We start from the raw sequence: 13,569 nt of genomic DNA on the forward strand, positions 1-13,569 counted from the left end.
GGGTTCGAATCCAACCCAGGCCCACCAGAACAACAATGATGGCTACAACCAAAAAAATAGCCGGGCGTTGTGGCGGGTGCCTGTGGTCCCAGCTACTTGGGAGGCTGAGGCAGGAGACTTGCTTGAGCCCAGGAGTTGGAGGTTGCTGTGAGCTGTGATACCACAGCACTCTACCCATGGGGATAGCTTGAGGCTCTGTCTCAAAAAATAAAATAAAATAAAATAAAATATTTCAAAATCTGAATGTCTTTAGATGGAGGTGCGCCGGCCAGTTCTCCACCCTTAAATTTTACACATTTAAGGGCTTACGTGACTTTGTCTTTGGAGGATTTTTTAGGAACTAATATTTCCTATGGTGAAGAATCACTTATCTGAAATTCATTAATTCCTAGAGTAAGATAAAATAGTTGGTCAACAGATACGCTTCTGCCCTTTCTTTGGCAAGATGGCGGAGTACAACTTGACTGCTTGAATTGTGCTCTTTTGGGATTGACATCCTGTCATTCCGCCCCTTGAGTTTCTGTCTGTGAAGGAGCTATAGAATGCAAAAGAATTATTACGAGGGCAGTTGGGTCTTCTTAGAGATACCAACGTGGTAGATTTTGCTATGGATGTATACAAAAACCTTTATCCCGATGCTATGCCTCATGCTTTGAGAGAAAAAAGAACCACAGTTGTTACATACCTGAAACAGCTACAGGCGGAAACAGAACCAATTGTGGGGATGTTTGAAGATGCAGAAACTGCAAGGCAAGTACAGTCAACCAGAGATGGCTGGCTGCTGTTTGACTACCTGGCGGAGAAGGTTGGGTTTAGCCAGAATATTGAGATACACTCCACAGTATGCAAAATTCCGGTATGAATGTGGGAGTTACTCAGGAGCAGCAGAATATCTTTTTTTTTTAAGAGTGTTGGTTCCAGTAACAGATACAAATGCTTTAAATTCACTCTGGCAGAAAACTGACATCTGGAATCTTAATGGAGAATTGAGAAGCGGCCATGGAAGACCTTACATGGTTAAATGAGACCATAGCTGAGCTACGCGCAGTGACTCACACCTGTCATCCCTGCACTTGGGAGGCCAAGGCGGGTGAATTGCCTGAGCTCACAGGTTCGAGAGCATCCTGAGTCAGAGCAAGACTTTGTTTCTAAAAATAGCTGGGCATTGTGGTGGACTCCTGTAGTTCCAGGTACTAGGGAGGCTGAGGCAAGAGAATCGCTTAAGCCTAGGAGTTTGGGGTTGCTGTGGGCTGTGACACCATGGCACTCTATCAAAGTAACAAAGTGAGACTCTGTCTCAAAAAAAACAAAACAAAACAACCCATAGATGATAATTCTGTGAGTTCTCCACTTCAGTCTCCTCAGAAGAGAATGTGGCTCATTCTCTGGTCTCTTTGTTTTCTTCAACCACCCCAAAGGTCATGATAATATTATTGATCTCTTCCTTTACCAACTACAGTACCTTTTATGGGGGGGGGGACAAAGTGTTACTTTGTCACTCTTTGTAGAGTTCTATGGCATCACAACTCACAGCAACCTCAAATTCTTGGGCTCAAGCAATTCTGTTACTGCAGCTTCCCGAGTAGCTGGGACTACAGGTGCCGGCCACAACGCCCAGCTATTTTTTTTTTTTTTTTTAGAGATGGGGGTCTTTTTCTTGCTCAGGCTGGTCTTGAACTTATGAGTTTAAGCAATCCACCCACCTCGGCCCCCCAGAGCATTAGGATTACAGGTGTGAGCCACCTGGCCAGCCCAACCACAGCATCTTAATGCAAATCAGACAGAGTGTCTACATATTCTTTGATATTTGACTACAGCAGTCACAGCAATCAAGGACATTCTTTTTTTTTTTTTTTTTTTTTTTGAGAAAGAGTCTCATTATGTTGCCCTCAATAGAGTGCCATGGCATCACAGTTCACAACAACCTCAAACTCTTTTTGGGCTTAAGCGATTCTCTTGCCTCAGCCTCCAAGTAGCTGGGACTACAAGCACACGCCATGACGCCTGGCTATTGTTTGGTTGTAGTTGTCCATTATTGTTTGGGAGACCCAGGCTGGATTTGAACCCACTAGCTCTCGTGTATGTGGCTGGTGCCCTAGCTGCTGAGCTCTAGGCGCCAAGCCAAACAAGGATATTCTTTGGCAGTGTTAAAAGATGTAGTGAAAGTTATTCAACAAGAGTGTTACACATACAAAGACATGATTATAGAATTTGCTGAATGCTTATATGTTAACTGACTTTGAGGGGGCTAAAAAAAAACTGAAGGAATGTGAATCAGTGCTTATGAATGACTTCTTTTTGGTGGCTTGTCTTGACATTTCATGGGAAATGCCCATCTCTTCATATCTGAGTCTTCTGAGACTGTTTGTTGCATCCTCTAGTGTATCAGCATGAATATGTTGTCAGATAAACTGAACATGACTTGTTCTGAAGCTGAAAGACGGATTGTGAATTTGATCAGAAACGCAAGACTTGCCAGGATTTATTCTAAATTAGGTCATATGGTTATGGGTAACAGTGCAGTTTCACCCTATCAGCAAGTGATTGAAAAGTCTTTCTTTTAGAAGCCAGATGTTATCCAGGAATCTTTAGAAGAAACTTCATCAGAATATAGTAGGTCAAAGACTCTTAACTGGGCAGCTTAAGGCTCTGGCTTCGGGCTTTTGTTAGTGAAGCTGTGGTGTCGGCGGGTAGCTCTGGCAGGGTCTACCAATCCCTGCGGGAGAAGGGGCAGGACACTGGAGGCTAACTGGGAGAAGGAGATGGCAGGAGGCTGGAGGCTGACTGTTGCATCCAAGATGCATGATAATGACATTACAGTTGGAATGTGTCCGTACTTCTGGAAAACAAGACTTGAATGTAAAGGCAGCATCCAAAAAATCTAGACTGAGTGTCTCAACAAGTAGTTTAACAAGATTATTTCAGTCTCAAAACGAAGACCCCTTCCCTTGAAGTTTCTCTGTCTTGTGCTGAGACTGCATCGTGTATATGGTCTGCTGGAGCATGTACATAGAGTTTTGATATGCTGTCTTCCTTTGGCCAATAGAATAATCTACGTTTCCAACACCTTGCTCAAGTAGAACTTCAGGAATTTGCCAGGTAGACATTCTGACACCTGGTATCAAGCTTGGATCTTCCCTCCTCTGACGCTGATATGTTACAGTCTCTGACTTTATCTACATCTGGATGCAGAATGTCTGACAAAGTTAGAGAAGCCTTTTAAGATTTTGTCTCCGCAACCACATGGGACTGCTAATGTTTGAAAAAGAAAGGGGTGGCAATGGAAGAGATTGTTGGTTATCATCCAACACCTGTCTCCTCCTCCCCTAATAGAATAATTTTTAGGAAGAGAATAAAAGAAGACTCTTTCTGCTACTGAAGAACTGTAAAGAAAAGATGAAAAATAAAATCAGTGTGTAAGGGGTGACATACATTTCGGAAACAATTAAATACTGAGTATAAATTTGGAGTATTTGAATAAAATTGTCTGTGATTCACTTGAAAAGGATACATTCCTCCCATTTGTTGTGTAAAACATCCTTTTCCTGGCATAAAAAATGGTATGTTGGCTGGGTGTGGTGGCTCACACCTGTAATCCTAGCACTTTGGGAGGCCGAGGTGGGTGGATTGCTTGAGCTCACAGGTTTGAGTCCAGCTTGAGCCAGAGTGAGACCCCCATCTCTAAAAATAGCTGGGTGTTGTGGGGGGCACCTGCAGTCCCAGCTACTAGGGAGGCTAAGGCAAGAGAATTGCTTAAGCCTAAGAGTTTGAGTTTGCTGTGAGCTGTGACACCACTGCACTCTACCGAGGGCAATAAAGTGAGACTCTGTCTCACACACACACAAAAAGATATGTTTCCCATATTTTATAATGACAGTAATCTGTCTCCTGGCAAAGGCAGACACTGCTCCCTCTATTTCCCTTTTTGAAACTGGCTGTGACCTAGCCTTTGACTCCATGCACTCACTGTGACTATCATGAAAGATCCCTTTCAGCATGTGGGATTGCTCCCGGGAAACTTCTTGTTACACTGTGTCTTAGTCTATTTAAAGCTTTGGGGGCTTAGCTGCTGTCACCTTCTAGCTATTTCTTTGGCTCAAATTTAACTTTAAACAGAGTATGAACTGGAACTGAAATGTAGCCAGAAGCAACAGCTGATTGGCTGTGAAGGCCCCTTTCCAAGGTTCTAACCCTGGAAGGAGAGACTGAGCTGGTCATTCTGAGAGCAACTTGCATGAGCAGTCCCAGGGTCAACTCTGATAGCTGTCAGAGGGACCCTGGGAGGAGGGATAGTCCTGCAGGACACCAAAGATTAGGCACTGAGAAAAGAATTGCGGAATTCTTATGCTAGTATTTTCACATAATGCTACTGTATAGTTCATTAGGGATCTGCTGAAGACACAATAGACACGACCTTAGAAAAGCAAAATTAGCCTTATATTTAAATTAAATCCTATAATGGTTAAGATAGAGGTGCCTGTCACATTTAGTTTTGAATTTTAGAATGTTTCTTTATTTAGAAGGTGTTTTATGGGAAAGAAAAAGGGATGTGAAAATGGGGAAGGAAGAGTAAATACGAGCCATGTGAAAGGAGAAACCAAAGTTGGGTTACTGATTCGAAATGGGCACAGACAAGGGCTGAACTTGATTACTTGAACGGCAGGTAATATTTATTCACCGTGGGCAAATTTAGGGGTTTACACATGAGATGTTTTCACTTGACTGCTTCTTGTATTTGTAGGTAAAACTATTAAATCAGAGCCTTTCCTCTAGTGAGGTGATCTTCCTCTGTCTTAGCAGTGCTTGCAATGAGTGTTCTCCTATGATATCCTCTCTGAACGCACATGACATATTATCCAATGCAGCAGGACTCCTTTCATATGATGTTTTTGTTATGGTAAAAAAGTTCAGAAATTTGTGTAAGGCCAATCACAACAAGCCTATGGATTAACTCCAAAACTTATCATTGAGCCGAGGATCCAGGCCTTTGCTGCTGTTGTCATGCCTCCCGGCCAGGCCACATCTTAGTACCAGCGGATGTCCATGATCTATGTGGAGGCACCTGGACCCAGTTTGGCTCAGCATTTGCTTTAAGCAGGAAAAAGGGCAAGCTGCCAGGTGTTGAAGAAAAACAGAAGAATGTCTCAACAAATGAATTAATAGAGCCCTTGAAAGGGTTTTGTGTGGAAACCATTGCCACATATAAGGAAGATTTTGTTCTAATTGCTGAAAAGATCCTCAACTTTTTGAAATCATGGACTGGTGGCCTTGATTGATTGCTTGAATTCTGAAAACCAATACCTTCAGCATTTAAATTTAATAGATGCGGGCTGGGTGTGGTGGTTCACACCTGTAATCCTAGCATTCTAGGAGGCCAAGGTGGGTGGATTGCCAGAGCTCACAGGTTTGAGACCAGCCTGTTTAAGTGTGAGGCCCCGTCTCTAAAAAAATAGCTGAGTGTTGTGGAGGCGCCTGTAGTCCCAGGTACTTGGGAGGCTGAGACAGGAGAATTGCTTAAGCCCAAGAGTTTGAAGATGCTGTGAGCTATGACTCCATAGCACTCTACTGAGGGCAACAAAGTGACTCTGTCTCAAAAAAAATTTTTTTAATAGATGTTTTGATTTTCATCTTGTTTGTGAAAAGTGTGTACATCTAATTTAATTTTATTGTAAAATATAATGACTAATAATATGTAATATTTCCTTGAAGGAAAAAAATTATCATTGAGAAAATTAAATTGCATGTTACCAAAATATTCCAGACATATATAAGCAATGATATAAGACTTAACTCATTGGATACCAAGAAGAACTCTCAACGGAGATTGTAACCCTCATTCTTTATGCCATTTTATGAAGTCTTTTGAGCTTATATCTGAGTATTGTTCATGGAAAGGGCTGTCTATATTTGCTTACATAATCATATTTATTTAGTGTTCAATGTATTAGAATTATACAGGGTGTCCATAAAAAGTTTGTGTGCAATTTAAAATTTACAACTATTTTATGGATACCCTGTACATTGTAAAATTGTTTTTCCTATGCCTCTATGTCAGATTTGCAACACTTGTTATTTTATTCATAAATCTTGTAAGTTGGCTTGGTGCCTGTGGCTCAAGCTGCTAAGGCGCCAGCCACATACACCTAAGGTGGCTGGTTCGTATTCAGCCCGGGCCAGCCAAATAACAATGATGGCTGCAACCAAAAAAATAGCCGGGTGTTGTGGTGGGCGCCTGTTGTCCCAGCTACTTGGGAGGTGGAGACAGGAGACTCGCTTGAGCCCAGGAATTGGAGGTTGCTGTGAGCTGAGATGCTACAGCACTCTACCCAGGGGGATAGCTTGAGGCCCTGCCTCACAAAAAAAAAAAAAAAAAAAATCTTGTAAGTTTTTATGAAAATTAAGAAAAATTACTCTGACTTAAAAAAATCAATGTTCTATTAATTTATAAATTTAACAGATCAGAGTCTTGTAAATGAAACCAGTTTACTGAGGTTTCTTAAACATTTGAAAGCACTTTTACAAGTTTAATACTGCATTATCAACTCTAAGATGCCATCAACTGTAAGATGCATGATTATTTTATGTACTACTGAAAAGGTAGAACACTGCCACTGCTGATTGTAAGATATATCCAGATCCACTTTGCTAAAATAAGAAAAAATATGTGCATCTGGAATTGGTACTATATATCTGAATATCTTAAATAGTTAAAATGTAGGCATTTTGCTTGTTAGGTTTGAAATAAGCAAAATCTTTCTAAGGATGTAAGCAGCTCTTATAATTCTAAACACATCAAATTAATATACAGATTTATTTATTTTTTATTTTATTTCTTTTTTCTTTTCTTTCTTTTATTTTCTTTCCTTTTTTGAGATAGAGCCTCAAGCTGTCTCCCTGGATAGAGTGCTGTGGCATCACAGCTCACAGCAACCTCCAACTCCTGGGCTCAAGCAATTCTCCTGCCTCTTCCTTCCAAGTACCTGGGACTACAGGCACCTGCCACAATGCCTGGCCAATTTTTTTGTTGTTGTTGTTGCAGCCATCGTTGTTGTTTGGCAGGCCTGGGCTGGATTTGAACCTGCCAGCTCAGGTGTATGTGGCTGGTGCTTTTGGCGCTTTTTTTTTTTTTTTTTATTTGAGACAGAGCTCACTATGTGGCCCTATGTGAGCTGCTATAACAAAATACCACAGACTAGGTGCCTTAAGCAACAGTTCTCAGGGCTGGGAAGTTCAAGATTAGGGAGCTAGCCAATTTGGTTCTTGATGAGGGCCCTCTTCCTGGCTTGCAAGCAGCTGCCTTTTCACTGTCTCCACATGGTGGAGAGAGAGTGAACAAGTTCTCTGGTGTCTTGTCTTAGGGACATTAAGGATCAGTGTCCTTGGCTCAGCGGCCCATAGCATAGTGGTTACGGTGTCAGCTATGTACACTGAGGCTGGTGGAACCCAGCCTGGGCTAGCTAAACAACAATGGCAACTGCAACAAAAAAAATAGTCGGGTGTTGTGGTGGGCGCCTGTAGTTCCAGCTACTTAGGAGGTTGAGGCAAGAGGATCACTTGAGTCCAAGAGTTGGAGCAATGGCTCTCAACCTTCCTAATTCTGCAATGTATTTTCATTGTTAAAAAGGGGTCACGACCCACAGGGTTAAGAACTGCTGAGTTGGAGGTTGCTCTGAACTATGATGCCACTGAACTCTACCAAGGGTGACAAAGTGAGACTGTCACAAACAAACAAACCAACAAACAAACAAATGGATATAACAAGCTGGTAGAGAGATGTAAGAAGTAAGAGAAAGGTAATCTGAAATTTACTCCATATTAAAAAACCCGATTTAGCCATTTTAAGAAGAAGAAAGAGAAAATGTGAAGAGGCTGGGGAGGAAATGATTTTAAAAATAGTTTGTTGTTCATCAGTGCAATCTTTTCTCTATTTGGTAGGAGAAGCCTGGGAGAGGCTTACCCTGGTGTTGGTACTGATGGAGAATAATTTCTGGGAGCTACACTTGGCACCAATGGGCTTGTGTCCCACTGTCACCAACTTCCTCCAAGACACCCAGGCTAGGTTGTTCCTGTCCTAGGACACCTAAAAGCAGCATTTCTCCTTTGAAACTTTCTCCCATCTTCAGTTTTCCCTTGCTTTAATCCTATGGGGTTTAGTGTTCCCATGAACCAGTTGGTAAAATTCCAAGAATTTTGTGCGATAGCCATAATTAAAATTAAATTATATATATTTAAAATTATATTAAAAACAAAAATTATATTAAAAATATGAAAAGATACTCAGAGCTCCCTACTCCCTAATTATTTTACTATTATTTGAGTTTGTAAGGTATTTTTACCTTTTTTATCTGTATTGTAGAAATACAACAGAATGACATACTCCTGCAAAGCTTTTCCCACTTCTTTGTTTTTCGTGACCTGTGATGTCACCTCAGTAGCTTGAAATTGGCCATGTTGTCCCCCTGGACATTTCCACCATGGAAATCTGCAAATGCTACAAATCAAAGCCTCATGTGTTGTTTTATCTATTGTTTATACTTAAGAAACTGATGGAGAAAATGTTAATAATGCAGATTACATTTGAAAGTGTTTAAACAGTTCCTTTGAGACTAGCACAAAAAATTGAGAAAATATTCTTCCAGTGTTTGAAGCTATTGATCTGATTTAGCAGAGAAATCCTGGATGTCATTGATGAATGAGTCAAGTTCTGACCTTCGTCTTCTTCTTTGTTTCACTTTCATCTTACTCTTTATCATCAATGTCAACATCCACTGACACTTCCTTGGAACTATACTCTTGCCTCAGTTGCAGCCATGCCTTGGCTACAGATATACGAGTCCATCAAAAAGCAGTGAAAATGCTTCATAAGAATTGTCTGCATGAATTTACAAGAGAGTATTATATATTGTATTATTTTAAAATTGTGTGCTATACATCCGTTATGTTTTATAACAAACATATGTACCTACATAAACACAAAAAGATTTTTCCTCAGAGAGCAGATTGTTAATCACACGACTGTCTTGTCTTTCTTAGCCTCACTGCAATCATAGCTCAATAACTAAAGGCGAATTTTAAAGATCTACTGCCTGTCTTCCCTGCTTAGAATATAAGGTCCATAGGGCAGAGAACATTTCTATCGTATCCACAGCCATTTTCTAAGAGCCTAGCTATGTCTGGCGGGTGCTCAATAAGTACTTTTGAATGAACAGATGGGTGAAGGAGTGAATCCTAATCCTAACTCTCATTTTCCCATTGCCTAAGATACTCTTTCATTTTTCTTACATTTAATATAACTTTAATGATTATTTAATGACATTTCTTTTTCAACACTGTAGAATGAATAACTCTTTGTATGCTATACTATTTTTGCCCTGATAACAAACCTTCTGATTAAGTCGTGTCAAAATAATGCATCTACTCATTAATATTCTTTTTTTTGTCTTTATTTTATTTTTTGAGACAGTTTTACTTTGTTGCCCCTGGCTGAGTGCCATGGCGCTGCAGCTCATCGCAGCCTCAAACTTTTGGGCTCAAGTGATCCTCTTGCCTGAGACTATGGATGCCTGCCACAATGCTGGGCTATTTTTGGAGATGGGGTCTTGATCTTGCTCAGCATGGTCTCGAACTCCTAAGCTCAAGCAATCCATTCCCCATGGCCTCCCAGAGTGCTAGGATTATAGGCGTGAGCTACTGTGCCCAGCCATTCATTAATATTGTTATGTTGTTTTATCTAAATGGCTCATTAAACAACTTGTTTTATAGTCTAATGCTATATTTTTCAAACTTTTTGTTTATGCCACCATAAGAAATGCATTTTACATAACAACTCTCTAATGCATTCATGTATATGTATGCATAATGGCTTGTATTTTTTTTAACAAAAACTTTCTGAAACAATGATTAGTGAAATGCGTTCTGATATTTTATACCCTAGGCTACTGTGTCCTAATTTATCTTTTAATAGCTCCAGATTATGACTTCATAAACTGATTTTAAAATTAGCGAGTCTCAATCTGCTTTTGAAAAACACTGGCCTTTTGAATACAGCTCTCACCCAGAAGGCAGGATATCCTGTTTCGCTATTGACTAATTTTAGGCAACTTAGTGAATGTTTCTGTGCCATCATTTCTCCACTGGTAAAATGAACAGATGTCATAAGAATGAATGATTCCTGTGAGACTAGGGGCAAGGAAAAACAGGCCATGTTGTGATCTAAATTTCAGTTGGCTTAGCTTATCAAGGTTCATCTCCTGCTCATAGGAAGTTGGATGAAAGTTGGCAGCTTTCCAGGGCCTTGTCCCTCTTCTTATGACCTAGTAATCCAGGCTGCTCCAGGTTCTTACCAACTTTCATCTCAACACCTGGCCTCCATAACTATCATGGCAGGGGAAAAAAGAGTTGGAGGGTAGCTCTAAGTGTTAAATTCTTTTTCCTAAAAGTGAGACATGTCTGTTCCCAGTCCATTGGCCAAAACTAATCACTTGACTCTTCCTAATTATGAGGCAAGGAAGTTTGGGGGAACTTGGGGGACCACATGGATGTTCTAAAGACTCTAAGTATTTCCTTGAGGTTTTTGGTAAGATAAATACAGTAGAGCCTCCATAATTGACCATAGTTGTAAAGGATGACATCCACTAGGTCATCCTTCTTAGGTTGACCTAATTTTCATAGACTAGACATGTACCACATGTATCGGTACAGTAGGCTTAGTTTTTTATGTTGACCAGTTTGTTATAGTCCTTGGGTGGTCAACTTACAGAGGTTCTACTGTATTCAAATTTAGGTTTCACTTATTTTCTCTCATAGCACCCTATACTCATTCTCCTTCCTAAGAATTAACCATGGTTCTAACTATATTAATTTCTATTAACATAGTTAATAGATCTTAGTCTTCTTTGTTTCACTTACTCTTTATCATCAAAGTAAATATCCACTGACACTTCCTTGAAACTATAATCTTGCCTCAGTGGCAGCCATGCATTGCCTACAGATATACAAGTCCTTCAAAAATCAGTGAAAATGCTTCATAAGAATTGTCTGCATGAATTTACAAGAGAGTATTGTATGTTGTATTATTTTAAAATTGTGTGCTACACATCCCTTATGTTTTATAACAAACATATGTACCTACATAAACACAAAAAGATTTTTATAACAAACATATGTACCTACATAAACACAAAAAGATCTTATTCACTCTATTGTAATTGTTTAGTTATTTGTCTCTCCAAAGCTTCATATATGCAAGGACCATATCTGTCTTATTCACAGGTGTATTCCCAAGTGCCTAGCATGTAATATAGTAGTTTGTCAAGCTTACTGCTGTATTTCTTAAATGAATGAATATACATCTAATCTACATTGCTCTGACCTATAGTAGAGAGTTACATGAGTTCTAAATAAGTGCTCTTAAAAAGTGTCTGTATTATCAGTAATCTGAGAGCATGATGGTGAACGTGATTTGCAGCTATGTTTCTTTTCTTTTTAGCAATTCAACACCTATTATTTCTATGATTGCATAAAACCAATCTCAACACAACACGTTCTCATCAGTGGAAAAAATTGATAAAATAGGAAATCCAGAGCCATTTTAGATCTTCTAGTTTACTTACATTTATATTACCGCATGCTTTTTCAATTTTTAGGGCTCTTTTTTAATCCCTTTGGAAATTTTTGGAAGATCTAGATTTTTCCTCCTAAGGCTTTAATTTTTTATAGATCACTTGCATTAAATAATGATTCATTCTACATTTTTTACATATATGTGTGTGTGTATATATATATAATCTCTTATTACCATGGGAAAGCCTTTTGAATCAGTAAATTTGTGGTAAAACAATTCTGTTTGTGTATTATGCAAATCTATCCCACTTTCCCTATGAATCTAATAACACTTTTTGAAGTCACTCTTTTTTTGATCAAGTATTTTATCTCTGATATCCGAGGAATCCTTGTGAATATTTATCTCTATTTCTTAGAAAAGCAGAAAAATTAATTTGGTCTTTTATTGCATAAAAAGCAATTTCCTCCCACAACAGCGAGCAAGTATAGAGGAGATAACGGTTTTCAACCTCAAAGCAGCATATTCATGCCAGAGACTTAATGTCTGTGTCGTAAGATACAAGCACAATGATAAAGATAGCTTTCTTGAGTTACATGCAGGAGAAAAGATAATATTGGCCTTAATTAGACCAGGGATGAACTCCAGACCGATTTTTTAAAGCTTGGTAATAAGTCATTCTAAGCCTGACTCATTATGTTTGTGAAAAGCCTCCTTTACTATCTTGTCCTGTGGAGTGGTGGCTGATTTGGAGTTGATGTCAGTCCTCTTTAACCTTATCGAGTAGTTCCACAGGTACCACAGAAATGAACAAACAATTCAGTGCTGGTGTCAGCCTGACCAGTGTGTGGCGGACACTTCCCTTTCTTCCAGATGGTCTTGCAGGCGGGCCAGCTGGACCAGTGCCAAAAACTGCTGATTGCTGTTGGACGTGGACCAACCTGCATACATCAGGGGATCTGAGAGGCAGACTGCGCTCCATTGTTCACATTTTTCTATTCAAATTCATATTCCCTTAAGGACCATATGTCTTTTTGCTTGTCTACAAGTATTATGCCTGCTTTTTTATTCCTTGAAAGGCTCAGGGATACTTTTTTGGGTAATGTATTGGTCTAAATGGGCTTTTTACTATGAATAGAAGTAGTGATACATCTTCCTTGGCATGGCTCGGACTTGCTATTGTTATCCCAATTATTTTTGTTATGTATTTTGGAGAGTTAAAGTTTTTCAATGACTGAAACTCAGATGCCAGCTGTCCCCAAGGGCAGCTTCTATTCTCGTTTCATGCAAACCTAGACACGTGGCTCGGCACCACTATGCAACCACAGAAAACCCACTTACATGGTGGTTAATCAAGATGGGTTTGAACCTTTGCTCTGACTGTGTGACCTTGAAGATGTGAATTAACCTCTCCAAGCCTCAGTTTCCTTATCTTTAAAATGGAGATTATGATAATAGTACTACCTACCTCCCAAGAATGTTGTCAGAATTAAACAATAATAATTCATGTTAATTGTTCAATAATTTGTGTCTCTTTATTTTTATTTTTTTCAGACAGAGTCTCACTCTGTTGCCCCTGGTAGAGTGCCATGGCATCACACCTCACAGTAACCTCTAACTCTTGGGCTTAAGCGATTCTCTTGCCTCAGTCTCCTAAGTAGTGGGACTACAGGTGCCTGCCACAATGCCCAGCTATTTTTGGATGCAGGTGTCATTATTGTTTAGCTGGCCCGGGCCAGGTTTAAACCCACCACCCTTGGTGTATGTGGCTGGTGCCGTAACCACTGTGCTATGGGTGCCGAGCCTTTGTGTCTGTTTATTAATCAACACAGGCAGTCCCCACGTTACCAACGCCGACTGATCTATGACTCATACTTATGGATGGAGGCTATTAAAGGCAACAGATAAATGTAGGTGTTCCAACGTTCATACAAATTCAAGTTAAGAACAAACCTGTGGAACCTATCTGGTTTGTAGACCAGGAACTGCTATATAGATTTTTGAAAACT

At 39.8% G+C, this 13,569-nt stretch overlaps 1 pseudogene; it reads left to right on the plus strand.

The window, feature by feature from the left end:
- The first annotated feature begins 445 nt into the window (after positions 1-445).
- Positions 446-2,645, plus strand: LOC100956860 (annotated as a pseudogene).
- The last annotated feature ends 10,924 nt before the right edge of the window (positions 2,646-13,569 follow it).

This window comes from Otolemur garnettii, unplaced genomic scaffold, assembly GCF_000181295.1.
Source record: "Otolemur garnettii isolate 467f Iridium unplaced genomic scaffold, OtoGar3 scaffold00004, whole genome shotgun sequence".
Lineage (NCBI taxonomy): Eukaryota > Metazoa > Chordata > Mammalia > Primates > Galagidae > Otolemur > Otolemur garnettii.